Raw genomic sequence first — 14,042 nt, forward strand, 5'->3', positions numbered from 1 at the left:
ATGAGGACGATGGCTCGTGGCCTCTGGGTCCCTGTTCCTGGGTGCCAGCTGCACAAACACAATAATGCACTACAATAATAATTCTGCAGTGAACATAGGTTTATATGCATCTATTCTTATCCCTGCTTTCAATTATTTTGGATATATTTCCCAACACTTAAAAAGAGGCAACACTTTTATTTATTTATTTATTTATTTATTTATTTATTTATTTATTTATTTAACTTTAGAGGAGAAGGAGAGGGGGAAGAGAAACATCAGTGTATGGTTGCCTCTAGTGCGTCCCCTGCTGGGAACTGGCCTGTAGGGAACTGGCTTGTAACCCAGGCATGTGTCCTGACTGGGAATTTTACCGCGATCCTCTGGTTCGCAGACCTGCGCTCAATCCACAGAGCTACACCAGCCAGGGCTTAAGAGGGAACACTTTTTAATCTCTTTTTGCTTCTGGTTTTGTAATAGTCATGCTAATGGGTGTGAAGTGGTATCTCCTTATGGTTTTGATTTGCGTTTCTTAGTGATTAGTGGTGTTGAGCATCTTTTCATATGTTTACTGGCCGCTGTATAACTTATTTGGAGAAATGTCTATTCAAGTCCTGTATCCATTTTAAAATCAGGTTGTTTGTCTTTTGTTGTTGAGTTTTAGTTGACTATGTGTTCTGGATTTTAATCTCTTATCAGATACATGGTTTGAAAATATTTTCTCCCATTCACTGGCTTGCCTTTTCACTATGTTGACAGTGTCTTTTAGTATACAATTTGTCCATTTTTTTTCTTTTGTTGCTTGTGCCTTTGGTGTCCAATGATCCAAGAAATGATTGTTAAATTTAACATCATGAACCTTTCCCTCTAAGTTTTTTCCTTAGAGCTTTATAATTTCAGTTCTTTTTACCCATTTTGAGTTTATATTTTTGTACATGGTGTTAGGTAAGGGTCCAACTTCATTCTTTTGCATGTGGATATCAGTTTTCTCAGCACCATTTGTTGAAAAGACAGTTCTTTCTCCATTGAATGAACAGTCTTATCACATTTGTCTAAAAAACCATTTGACCATGTACAAAAAGGTTTATTTCTAGGCTGGAATTGCTGGGTCATAAGGCAATTCCATTTTTAACTTTTTGAGGATCCTCCATAGTGTTTTCCATAGTGATCGCTCCAATTTGCATTCCCACCAACAGTGCAATAGGGTTCTCTTTACTCCACATACTTGTCAGCACTTTTTTTGTTGATTTATTGATGCTAGCCATATCTCATTGTGGTTTTAATTTGCATTTCTCTGATGATTAGTGACATTGAGCATCTATTCATATGTCTATCAGCCATCTGTATGTCCACTTTGGAGAAGTGTTTATCTAGGTCTCTGCCCATTTTTTAATTGGATTTTTTGTTTTGGGGGGTTGAATTGTATATGCTCTTTTTTTCCTTAAGATTTTATTTATTTATTTTTAGACAGAGGAGAACGGAAGGAGAAAAAGAGGGAAAGAAACATCAATGTGTGGTTGCCTCTTGTGTGCCCCTCACTGAGGGCCTGGCCTGCAACCCAGGCATGTGCCCTAGACTGGGAATTGGAACCAGTGACCCTGTGATTCACAGGCAGGCACTCAACCACTGAGCCACAACAGCCAGGGCTTTTTTTTTTATTAAAATTTTTTTATTGTTGTTCAGTTACAGGTGTCTTCATTTTTCCCCCATTGCTGTCCCCTGCCCTGTCCACCCACCTTGCACATTCAATCCTTTTTCATGTTGTCCTTGTCTATGGGTTCTTTGCACATATTCATTGACTTGACCCTACCCCCGCTTTTTTCCCCTGTTATCCCTTTCCCATTCCCCTCTGGTCACTGTCAGTTTATTCTTTATTTCCCTGTCTCTGGTTCTATTTTGCTTGCTTGTTTGTGTTGTTGGTTAGGTTTCACTTATAGGTGAGATCATATAGTATTTGTCTTTCACTGCTTGACTTATTTCACTTAGCTAATACTCTCTAGTTCCATCCATGCTGTCATGAAGGGTAGGAGCTCCTTCTTTCTTTCTGCTGCATAATATTCCATTGTGTAAGTATACTGCAGTTTTTTGATACACTGATTTACTGATGGGCACTTAGACTGTTTCCAGTACTTGTCTATCATAAATAATGTTGCCATGAAGATTGGGATGCATAGGTTCTTCTGAATTGGTGTTTCAGGATTCTTAGGGTATAACCCCAGCAGTGGAATTGCTGGGTCAAATGGCAGTTCCATCTTTAGCTTTTTGAAGAAACTCCACACTGTTTTCCACAGTGGCTGCACCAGTCTGTGTTCCCATCCAACACTGCACTAGGGTTCCCTTTTCTCTGCATCCTCACCAGCACTTGCTTATTGATTAGTGTATGATGGCCATTCTGACCCATGTGAAGGGGCATCTCATTGTGGTTTTAATTTGCATCTCTCTGATAGCTAGTGATGCTGAGCATCCTTTCATATGTCTCTAGGCCCTCTGTATATCTTTGGAGAAGTATCTGTTTAGGTCCTTTGCCCATTTTTTATTGGATTGTTTGTCTCCCTGGACTGGAGTTGTATGAGCTCTTTATATATTTTGAAGATCAAACCCTTTCTGAGGTATCACTGGCAAATATGTATTTTCATATGATTGGTTCCATTTTCATTTTGCTGATTTTTTTTAGCCATGCAGAAGCTTTCCAGTTTGATAAAGTCCCATTTATTTATTCTTTCCTTTATGTCCCTTGCTCAATGGGACATATTGATGAATATATTGCTGTGTGGAATATCTGTAATTTTCTTGTCTATCTTTTCCTCTAGGACTTTTATTGTATCATGACTTATATTTAAAACTTTCATCCATCTTGAGTTTATTTTTGTGTGTGGTGTAAGTTGGTAATCAAGTTCATTTTTTTTTTTTTGCATGTAGCTGTCCATATCTCCCAACATCATTTGTTGAAGAGACTATTTTTACTCCATTTTATATTCCTGCCCCCTTTGTTGAATATTAGTTGACCATAAAGACATGGGTTTATTTCTGGGCTCTCTATTCTGTTCCATTGGTTTATGTGTCTTTTCTTATGCCAGTACCAGACTGTTTTGATTTCAGTGCCCTTGTAATATAGTTTGATATCAGGTATTGTGATCCTTCCTACTTTGTTCTTCTTTCTCAAAATTGCTGCAGCTATTTGGGTTGGTTTATGGTTCCATATACATTTTTGAAATACAAATGTTTATTTTATATCTGTGAATTATGTCATTGGTACTTTGATAGGAATTGTGTTGAATCTATACATTTCTTTGGGTAGTATAGACATTTTGATGATGTTAATTCTTACAATCCATGAACATGGTATATGCTCCCATCTATTTGTGTCTTCCTTAATTTCTTTCTTCAGTGATGTGTAGTTTTCTGAGTACAGATCTTTTACTTCTTTGGTTAGGCTTATTCCTAGTTACTTTATTTTTTGTTGTTGTTGTTGCTATAGCAAATGGGATCTTTTCCTAGTTTCTGTCTCTGATATTTCATTTTTGGTATACAAACATACCTTCAATTTCTGAAAATTCCCACTTTGTATCCTGCTGCTTTGCCAAACTCACTTATGAGCTCAAGTATTTTTTTTGGTGAAGTCTATAGGGTTTTCTATGTACACTATTATGTCATTTGCAAACGATGACAATTTTACTTCCTCCTTTCCAATTTGGATGGCTTTTATTTCTTTTTCTTGTCTGATCACTGTGGCTAGGATTTTCAATACTATGTTGAATGGAAGTGTTGAAAGCAGACACTGATCTTAGTGGAAAGGCTTTATTTTTTGCCTGTTGAGTATGATGTTGGCTGTCAATTTCTCATATGTGGCCTTTATCATGTTGAGATATGCTTCATCTGCTCCAACTTTGCTCAGTGTTTTTGTCATAAATGGGTTCTGTGCCTTATCACATGCTTTTTCTGCATCTGTGGATATGATTATGTGATCTTTGTCTTCCCTGTTATTTATATGATGATGTCTTATGTTTACTGATTTGCAAATATTGTACCATCCTTGCATCCCTGAGATGAATCCCACTTGATCATGGTGTATGATCATTTTAATGTGTTGCTGGATGTAGTTTGCCAGTATTTTGTTGAGGATTATAGCATCTATGTTCATCAGCTATATTGGCCTGTAGCTTCTCTTTCTTTGTTGTGTCTTTATCTGGTTTGGGGGTAAGTATGATGGTGGCCTCATAAAAAGAGTTTGGGAGTTTTCCATCTTCTTCGAATTTTTAGAATAGTTTGAAATCACATCAAGCAGAAAATGCTTGATATGGTTTCAATTTTCTTGAACTTGTTGAGGTTTGTTTTGTGTCCTATCATGTGGTTGATCTTTGAAAATGTTCCATGTGCATTTGAAAAGCACATGTATTTTGCTTCTTTGGCATGAAACGTTCTGTATTTATCAATGAAGTCCATTTAATCTAGTATATCATTCAATGCCACAATATCCTTGTTGATTCTTTGTTTGTAAGATCTATCCATTGGTTAGATCTATCCATTGGATAGATCCAGTGGATCTATCCACTATTGACAGTGGGGTTTTAAAATCCCCTACTATAAGTTTATTGTTGTCTATGTTTTTCTTTAAATCCCCCAGGATTTTTAAAAAAGATTTTATTTATTTATCTATAGAGGGGAAGGGAAGGAGAGAGGGAGAGAAATATCAATCTGTGGTTGGCTCTGGTGTGTCATCCCCTGGCAGGAACTGGCCTGCAACCCAGGCATGTGCCCTGACTGTGAATTGAACCGTGATCCTTTGGTTCCCAGGCCTGCACTCAATTCACTGAGCTACACCAGCCAGGGTGGGTTTTCTTTATATATTTGAGTGCTCCTATGTTGGGTGCATATATGTTTACAATATTTATGTCTTTTTGATGGATTATATCCTTGAGTATTATGAAGTGTCTATCTGTGTCTCTTTTTGTGGCCTTTGTTTTGAAATCTATTTTGTCTGATATGCATTGCTACCTTGCCTTTTTATCCTGTCCATTTCCTTGGAATATTTTTTTCCCCAATCCTTCACTTTCAGGCTGCATAGGTCTTTTGTTCTGAGGTGGGTCTCTTGTAGACAGCATATGTGCAGGTCATATTTTCTTATCCACTCACCTACCCTATGTCTTTTGACTGGAACATTTAATTCATTTACATTTAAGGTTATTATTGGTAAGTACTTGTTCATTGACATTTCTCCCCTTTGTACCTGTGTTCCTCTCTCTGTTACTCTTTTTCTTCATGTTCTTAAAGCAGCCCCTTTAGCATCTCTTGCAGAGCTGGTTTGGTGGAGGTATATTCTTTGAGGCTTCTTTTGTCTGGGAAACTCCTTATTTCACCTTTCATTTTAATTGAGAGCCTTGCTGGATAGAGTAGCCTCGGATGCAGGCCTTTGTTTTTCATTCCTTGAAATATGTCTTGCCATTTCCTGACTTGTAGTGTTTCTGTTGAGAAATCAGTTGCTAGCCTTATCAAGCTCTCTTGTATGTTACTTCCTGTTTCTGCCTTTAAGATTCTCTGTTTGTCATTGAATTTTGCCATTTTAATTACGATGTGTTTTAGAGTGGGCCTCTTTGGGCTCCTCTGATTGGGATCCTCTGTGCTTTCTGTTTTTGTGTGACTTTTTCTCTCATCACATTAGATAATTTTTCTGTTATTACTTTTTCACACAGGTTTTCTATCCCTTCTTCTCCTTCTGGTATTCCTATTATATGGATATTATCATGTTTTATGTTATCCTGCAGCCCTCTAACCCCTCTTCATTCTCTTTGACTCTTTTTTTTTCTTTTCTTGCTCCTTCTGGGAATTTTTTTTCTAGCTTGTCCTCCAGTTCACTGATTCTATGCTCTCCTTCATCTAGCCTGCTTTTAATTTCTTCTACTGTGTCCTTCAATTCAGAAATTGTGTTCTTCATTTCCTCCTGGCTCTTATTGATATTTTCTATGTCTTTTTTCGTGCTGATGTAGTTCACAGTAAGTGTCTTGTAGCTTCCCTGTTGTTCTTTGTAATTCTCACTGAGCTCATTGAGCTTCCTTAACACCACTGTTTTGAACACAGTGTCTGATAGTTTACTTGTCTCTATTTCATTAACACTCTTTTGGTGGATTCCTCCTTTCCTTTTGATTCAGGGTTGTTTCTTTGTCTCCCCATTTTAGGGGAGACTCTTCTTGTTTCTTTCTGCTTCTCAAATTGATCTGCTGTGACTCCCTGTCTTTGTGGTGTGAACTTTTATGGTAGGAGACCAGTGAGATTCAGTAGGGCATTCTCCTTGATCTCCAGAACTTGATGTTCTTGTGATGTGTTTTATGCCATTTATCTTGGCTCTCTGGATGTAATTAGGTTTTAATTGTTGTCAGTTTGTTCTTTGGTTGGGGTTGATCCTTCCCTCCAGCTGGCTGACTGAGGGTCACTCCACCCACCACGTCTTGTATGCTGTTGTGCAGGTGCTACCAGAACAAAACCACAAAGCCCAGGAAACAAACCTGCACATGCAAAAATAACTCCCTCCCACAATCCCACTATCAACAGCAAATGAACCAGTATTAATAAGGGTATAAAGAGATTAAGACTATTATAAGAAAGGAGAAATGAGTATGAGATGACTATCTGAAGGAAAAATTATTTTGAAAAGGTAGAGGTAGGAGCACTAGTAAGAATAGGGAATTGGAGCAATGCCAAGAGAGAAAATAAAATTTACATTATAAATTAAAAAAGAATAAAGAAGTTGGAATGAAGTAAGAGATGAGAAGTGTATAGTATTACGTTCAAAGAGAAATTTAAGAAAATATTGCTTTATTCTAATATATTTTAAAAAGCCAAATATTTGTAATGTCATTTCAGTACCCTAAATCCTATCTTATTTTAAAAATGTTTTGAATTCCTTCTTTAATTAGGTGAATATCATCCGAAGAGTAATTTTACGTATATTTTATTGATTATGCTAAAAAAAGAAATTAAAAATAAAGTGAGAGAAAGAAAAAGAAAAAGTAGATAAATGATGTCATGTCATCTGCAAATAATGATAGTTTTATTTCTTTGTTTTGAATTTAAATGTCTTTTATTTTTCCTTCTTGTCTGATTGTTGTGGTTTGGATTTCCAGTACTATCTTGAATAAGAGTGGTAAAAATGGATATCCTGTCTTGTTTCTGATCTTAAGGGAAACATTTTTAGTTTTTCCTTGTTGAGTATGATGTTGGCTGTAGGTTTGTTATATATGGCCTTTATTACATTAAGATATCTTCCTTCTATTCCCACTTTGATGTGAGTTTTTATCATAAATGGGAACTGGATTTTTTTCAAATGCTTTTTCTGCATCTACTGATATAATCACATAATTTTTATGCTTCATTTTGTTTATGTGGCATATTATGATAGTTTGCAGATATTGTACAAAACTTGCATCCCAGGAAAAAAATTCCACTTTATCATGATGTATGATACTTTAATGTATTGATGAATTTGGTATGCTAACATTTTGTTGAGAATTTTTATATCTATGTTCATAAGAGATATTGGCCTACAATTTTCTTTTCTTGTAGTGACTTTATCTGCTTTTGGAATTAGCATAATGTTGGCCTCAGAAATTGAGTGTGTGACTCTTCCCTCCTCTTGAACTTTTTGAAATAGTTTGAGAAGAATAGGTGTTATTTCTTTGAATATTCAGTAAATTCACCTGTGAAGCCATCTGCTCTGGGAATTTTGTTTGTTGGGAATTTTTGTTTGTTTGTTTTGTTTTTGAGAAAAAATTTAAACTTTATTTAGTTTTAAAACCTGACCACTAGGAAAATATATCAGAGCCCTGAAATAGCAAACAGACAGGCTATATTATTATTTCAAATAATACGTTGGTAAAAGGACAACAATGTCCTTATCTAGATGGTAAGGAGCCACAGCTGGGACAGGAACATTGCATGTTGCCAAGGCACCTGGCAACATGGGGTTTACTAATGGGGGGCTGCCCCCCCTTTTGGGCTAAAGGAGCCACAGCTCACCCAAATTGCTCACTTTTTCTCTTTTGATCTTCCTGTTGCCAACGGATTATCTCAGTAGGGCTCTGTTATTTCAGGGGGCTAAGTGAGCAATGCTAGGTTTAGGTTTCATTCCTGAAAAGTAGGTTTTTTCCAAATCTGGTACTTTCTCAATTATGAGAAATTAACTCTCTCAATTATGCAAGTTACAATTCCTCTTTCACTGTTTATCCCTGGATATTGATATATAACACAATCGAACCCTCATGTCCCTTCAAGGGAGAGAGCCACAGCAAGGTTGTTTTGTTACTCTGCTGCAGACAGCTTCAGGGCCCATTACAGCACGAGAGGGAAGGTCTACTTCCCCTCCCGGTGTAACATCTCCCGTCATGTGTTTTGGTGGTCTTCAGGATGAAAGATGTAATGTGTGAGAGTTTTAAGAAATGCACACCCACATCTTCATGGCCATGAATGAATATCCAAAAGAACCTTTCAAAGTTCTTACTCAAATTACCTCTTCCCAACTCTACACCTTAAATCAACTTCAAGTCCTTGTATATAAAACAAAACCAAGCAAAACAAATACCCAGAAACATTTTCCTCTTCTAAATTAGTGACCTCATGAACTTTGTTTTGCAGGTTATAGAAAGTGGTGTGGTGATGCTTCTGGTAAGCAGGAGATTGGCAACAAGCAGAAAAATCCTTCTTCACATTCTATCAGGTCATTGGCAGGTTAGATGAACCTGTTAGCCTATTGGTACCACACAGGACTCTGGCTTGGATTGAGGAAGATGCCTATTTTCAAAATAAGCACTTGCCACATAAGATTTAGGCTCTTTAAACCTCTCTGACCCAAATCTTAGCACCGTTTTCTTGTTTCATTTCATTTTCTAGGCTTAAAACATATAGGAACCAGTTTTGAAAGGCAAGTGACACATGCCTTAAACTGGCTACCATCCTCAATTTCTTCATTCATAAACTTTTCTTAAAAAACAAAAATTCACATTAAAAAAAAAAGTAGATTCTTGCCTTCAGTCCCAATGGCCAATCACAAAGACTTCTATTTCTGAATGAAGGAGGGACTTCTTCATCTTCTTGGTCACAGCTGGAATGAGGTTCATGTGGTCATCCACACACTTTGTCACCCAACTCTCCAGCTGCCACTCACCTGAACCTATTTACTCCTCACATCTATTGATTCTTTGGCTTTGTCATTGCAATGCATGGTGCATCAGGCCAGATGGTCCTGGAACTTCTCCAACTCGCTGGTTACCAGGGACTGGTCTCCAGCCAGAGGTATGTGGAGTCATTCAAAGCATTGGTGCTCCTGCTGCACTGATGTTTATCCTCACAATAGTTGGTGCTGTATGGGAACATGAGGACCTGCATCTTTCAGATGCTTCTCTCTCCAGACCTTTCACCATGGAGTCAACTGCCTTCTGCACCAGAGCTGCTGCAGATCCACCACAGTGACTTCATGCTGCACTGTACCACACTGCTGCCCACCCATTAGAAGTGTTTTGATTACTGCTTTGATTTCATTAATTGTAATCAGTTTGTTCAGATTTTCTGTGTTTTCTTGGTTCAGTTTTGGAAAATTGCATGTTTCTAGGAATTTATCCATTTCTTCCAGATTTTCCAATTTTTGGCATATGGTTGTTCATAATGTACATATTGTTTTATCCTCACCAAAGACAATTTTCATTGCCTTTTTAGAGAAAGGAAAAGAGGGAAAGAACTGTCAACCATGCATTGATTGGTTGCCTCTCACACACGCCCAGAACAGGAGTCAAACCTGTGGGGGTGACTTCTTTTGCGAGTCCCCCTGGTGCCACAGACACGTGTGAATGAGTAAATATGGCCGAGACATGAAGAGATCTGTTTGGGTAATGGAGGGGTGGGCTGTGGCCAGTTTCTCAGAGGAGACAAAGGCCAGCAGTGGCCAGTTTCTCCGAGGAGAAAAAGGCCCTGAGCACCCTCTTCCATAGCCTTTTATTGGGTTGTAATACACAGGAATACAGGGCGGCAAGGATCAAACAGTAGATAACACTTCAAAGAGATCTGAGGGCTTCAGAGTCTGAGTCAGTGTGTGTCAGGAAGAGAGTTGCAGAAACTTTGGGAGACATACTCATTTCCTCTCCGACCCTTATCATATGATAATGAAAGCACCTTAGTAGAGCAGATTTCACAGGTTTATCAACAAGTCTTTGTGATGCCATATTTTTCCCCAGGGCATGCTCTAGCAAGGCAAGGAGCTACACCTCTTCCCAACAGGTATTCAGGCTTAAGGGGATTAGAGTCAGGAGGCACTTCTCCCAGAAAACATGGGGACTTGGGCTATGTCAAAGCTGGGGGGCAAGAGTCCATTGCTCTTTGTTGCAGCCCCCCGAGTCCTTCCATGAAGGCCTCCCAAGTGATCGAGTCTGGCTTAGGTTGCCCCCCCCCCCCGCTGTGAGGGGTCTTACCTGTCATTGACTTCTGACCAAGCTTTGGGGGCAGGGAGAGGAACTGAGGCAGCATTTGCTACTAGAGACAGGCTTTGTCTCCTGCAGCTGGCATTCCAAAGGTTGTCTCTCGCCCTTAGCCACAAGGGGTAGAGATATAATTCTTAAAATCAGGCAGAGCGGTCTACAACACAAATCCACAAATTAGGTACGTGCCCTGACTAGGAATTGAACCTGTGCAAACTTTTGGTTACAGGATGACACTCAAACCAACTGAGCCACACTGGCCAGAGCCATAATATTTTCTCATAATGCTTTGTGTTTCTGTGGTTCAATTGTTACTTCTCTTTTATTTCGGTTTTTGTTCATTTGGTTTTTTTTCTTGATGTGACTGTTTAAATGCTTATCAATTTTGTTTATATTTATAAAGAACCATCTCTTGATTTCATTGATCTTTTAAAAAAATTTTAAAACTCTGTTTCTGTTGTGATCTTTATTATTTTCTTCCTTCATAGAAGGGCTTCCTGTTTTTTTTTCTAGTTCCTCTGGGTGTAAAATTAGATTGTTTATTTCAGATTTTTCTTGTGTTTTGAGGTAGACCTGCAATGTTATAAATTTCCCTCTTAAGACTGTTTTTGCCCTGGCTGGTGTGGCTCAGTGGATTGAGTACCAGTCTACAAACCAAAGGGTTGCCAGTTTGATTCCCAGTCAGGGCACATGCCTGTGTTGCAGGCCAGGCCCCCAGGATGGGGCGTGCAAGAGGCAACCACACATTGATGTTTCTCTTCCTCTCTTTCTTCTTCCCTTCCCCTCTCTCTAAAAATAAATAAAATCTTTATCAAAAAAAGAAAAGACTGCTTGTGTTTTGAGCCATAGATTTTGTATTCTGGTGTTTTCAATTTTGTTTTTTCGAGGTATCTTTTGATTTCTTCCTTGATCTCATTGTTAACCCATTCATTGTTTAGTAAGAAGTTATTTAGCCTCCATTTGTTTGTGTTTTTTTCATTTTTTTGTCATTGATTTCCAATTTCATACAGTTGTGATCAGAGATGCTCGATATGATTTCAATCTTTTAAAACTTATTGAGACTAATATTTTCTGTCTTAACATGTGGTCTATTTTAGAAAATGTTCCATCTGCACCAAAAGGAAGTATATTCTGCTACTTTAGGGTAAGATGCTCTGAAAATATCAATGAAATCTATGTGGTCTAGTGTGTCATTTAAGGCTGCTATGTCCTTGATTTTCTGTCTGGAAAATTTATCCATTGATGTCAATAGGGTGTTAAAGTGCCCTATTACAATTGTTTTACTGTTGATCTCTCCCTGTTCATCAAGATCTGCTTTATATATTTAGGTGTTCCTATGTTAAGTATATAAATGTTTACAATCTTGTTGGATTTATCCCTTTATCATTACCCTTTATCATTATGTAATGTCCTCCTTTGTCTCTTATTATAGTTCCTGTTTTAAAGTCTACTTTTATCTCATATAAGTATTGCTTTGTTTTTGCTTCTGCATGCATAACATATCTTTTTCCATCCCTTTACTTTCAGCCTGTGTGTATCTTTAGTTCTGAGGTGGGTCTTTTGTTTTGTTTCAAACTTTCAAGCATTACTTTCAAAAGTGAAATTTAATGCACTAAAGAAAAATAATCAGATAAAAGAAGCATTTGATTTACAAAATCCAGAAACAATATTTAATTGTAATTTTGTGGATTATGTATTTTTAGACAGAGCGGAAGGGAGGGGAGAGGGAGAGAAACATCAAGGTGTAGTTGCCCCTCATGCACCCCCTACTGGAGACCTGGCCCACAACCCAGGTATGTGCCCTGACTGGGAATCAAACTGGCAACCCTTTGGTTTGCAGACTGGCACTCAATCCACTAAGCCGCAATAGCCAGGACTAATTTGGGGTTTTATATATATGCAAATTCTTTGATACACTTTCCTTTCAGAGATGGAGTAATTTTCTCCTCTTGAGAGTAGGCTGGACTTACTCACTTCTAACTGATGAGTAAGGCTGATGTAATGGTGTATGACAGTCTAGGACACAAGATTCATTGCAGCTTCTATCTTGGTTGCTCTCTCTTTGATCACTTACTCTTGGGGAAGAAGCTACCTAGTCATTTAATGCCTTGTGGAAATGTCCACATGGTTAGGAACTGAGGTCTCCTGGGACTATCCAGGAAGGAAATCAAGCCTCTTCCAATAGCTACATGGGCGGGCCATGTTTCATGCAAGTTCTCCAGCCCAGTCAGCCTTCTAAGGTATAGCCCTGACTGACAACTTGACTGCAACCTTGAGAGAGGCCCTGATCTAGAAGCACTTAGGTAAACCTCTCTGGGATTCTTGGCCCTGGAAGATCACAAATATTTTGTTGTTGTGACCTGCTAAGTTTTGGTCATTTGTTATGCTACAATACATAATACTGTCCAAAGAAAGGATGAATTATTGTACTTTAGTTTTCATTTCCTTTAAATTAATTATAAGATATTAAACATGTCATTTGATTTTAAGATTTAAGAATTTCCATGGTTACCTGGCTGGTGTAGCTCAGTGGATTGAGCACAAGCCTGCGAACCAAAAGATCGCGGTTCGATACCCTGTCAGGGCACATGCCTGGGTTGCAGGCCAGTTCCTAGCAGGGGATGCACCAGAAGCAACCATACATTGATATTTCTCTCCTTCTCTCCTTCCCTTCCCTTCTAAAGATAAATAAATAAATAAATTTTAAAAAAGATAAAGAAAAAGAATTTCCATGGTTAATAGGCAGGATGCATTTTTAATGATCATTCATAACAATCTATTTCTTTAACTTCAATTTTTAACCATGACTCAAATAAACTCTAAAGGAAGAATAGGTTGTACAAGGTTGATTCTATGATGGTCTGTAATAATCACTCTGGTTATTCATCTTCCCCAATTATTAAGTCAAACACTAATGTAGGTACTGCTTGTAAGGGATTTTGCAGCTATAACTAAGGTCTCGAATCAGTTGACCTCAAGACAAGGTCAAACACTCTGAAACGCTACCCTGGGTGGGACTGTCCTAAACAGGTGAATCATGATTGGGGTTCCTCCTAAACAAAAAAATTCCAAGGCTGAGAGTAACTCAATGTGATATTTTGTCCAGTGAGGGCTTTAAAAACAAAGGGCTTCATGGGAAAGAGACTGCTGGTGGGCACTAGGTCTTGGGAATAGCCCTCCCTCAAACAGGGACCTCACACCTACAAGTGGAAAAACTAAATTCTGCTAACAATCTCTACATAAGTTTAAAGGACACTGAACTCAGGATGAAGACACAGCTTTGTGTCACCCTGACCAGAGAACCCTTCCACACCATGCTGGGTTTCTCACTAAGTAACTGTGAGCAAATAACTGTTTTTTTTTTTCAGCCACTAAGTTGTGGTGATTTTTATATGGTAACAGAAAACTAATATATAGGCTCAACTGTGTAACAAACACACAGCATTTTTTCCCAGTGGAATAAATTCATGGAGCAACATGTATAGTAGTTATATGTAATAAAATATTTCCAAAGATTTTTTAATTTAATTTTATGACTTTTATGCAACGTAATTAAATTTTAATGCAAGCCATCTTTCATTCATTCAACAATAATTAATTTAATAC

General features: G+C 38.0%; 1 pseudogene; it reads right to left on the minus strand.

Moving 5' to 3' along the window:
* Window positions 1-8,996: 8,996 nt before the first annotated feature.
* On the minus strand, window positions 8,997-9,475 carry LOC128627787 (protein FAM136A-like; annotated as a pseudogene).
* Between the last annotated feature and the right edge of the window lie 4,567 nt (window positions 9,476-14,042).

Source organism: Artibeus jamaicensis, unplaced genomic scaffold (genome assembly GCF_021234435.1).
Source record: "Artibeus jamaicensis isolate MK-2021 breed Jamaican fruit bat unplaced genomic scaffold, CSHL_Jam_final contig_469, whole genome shotgun sequence".
Taxonomy (NCBI): domain Eukaryota; kingdom Metazoa; phylum Chordata; class Mammalia; order Chiroptera; family Phyllostomidae; genus Artibeus; species Artibeus jamaicensis.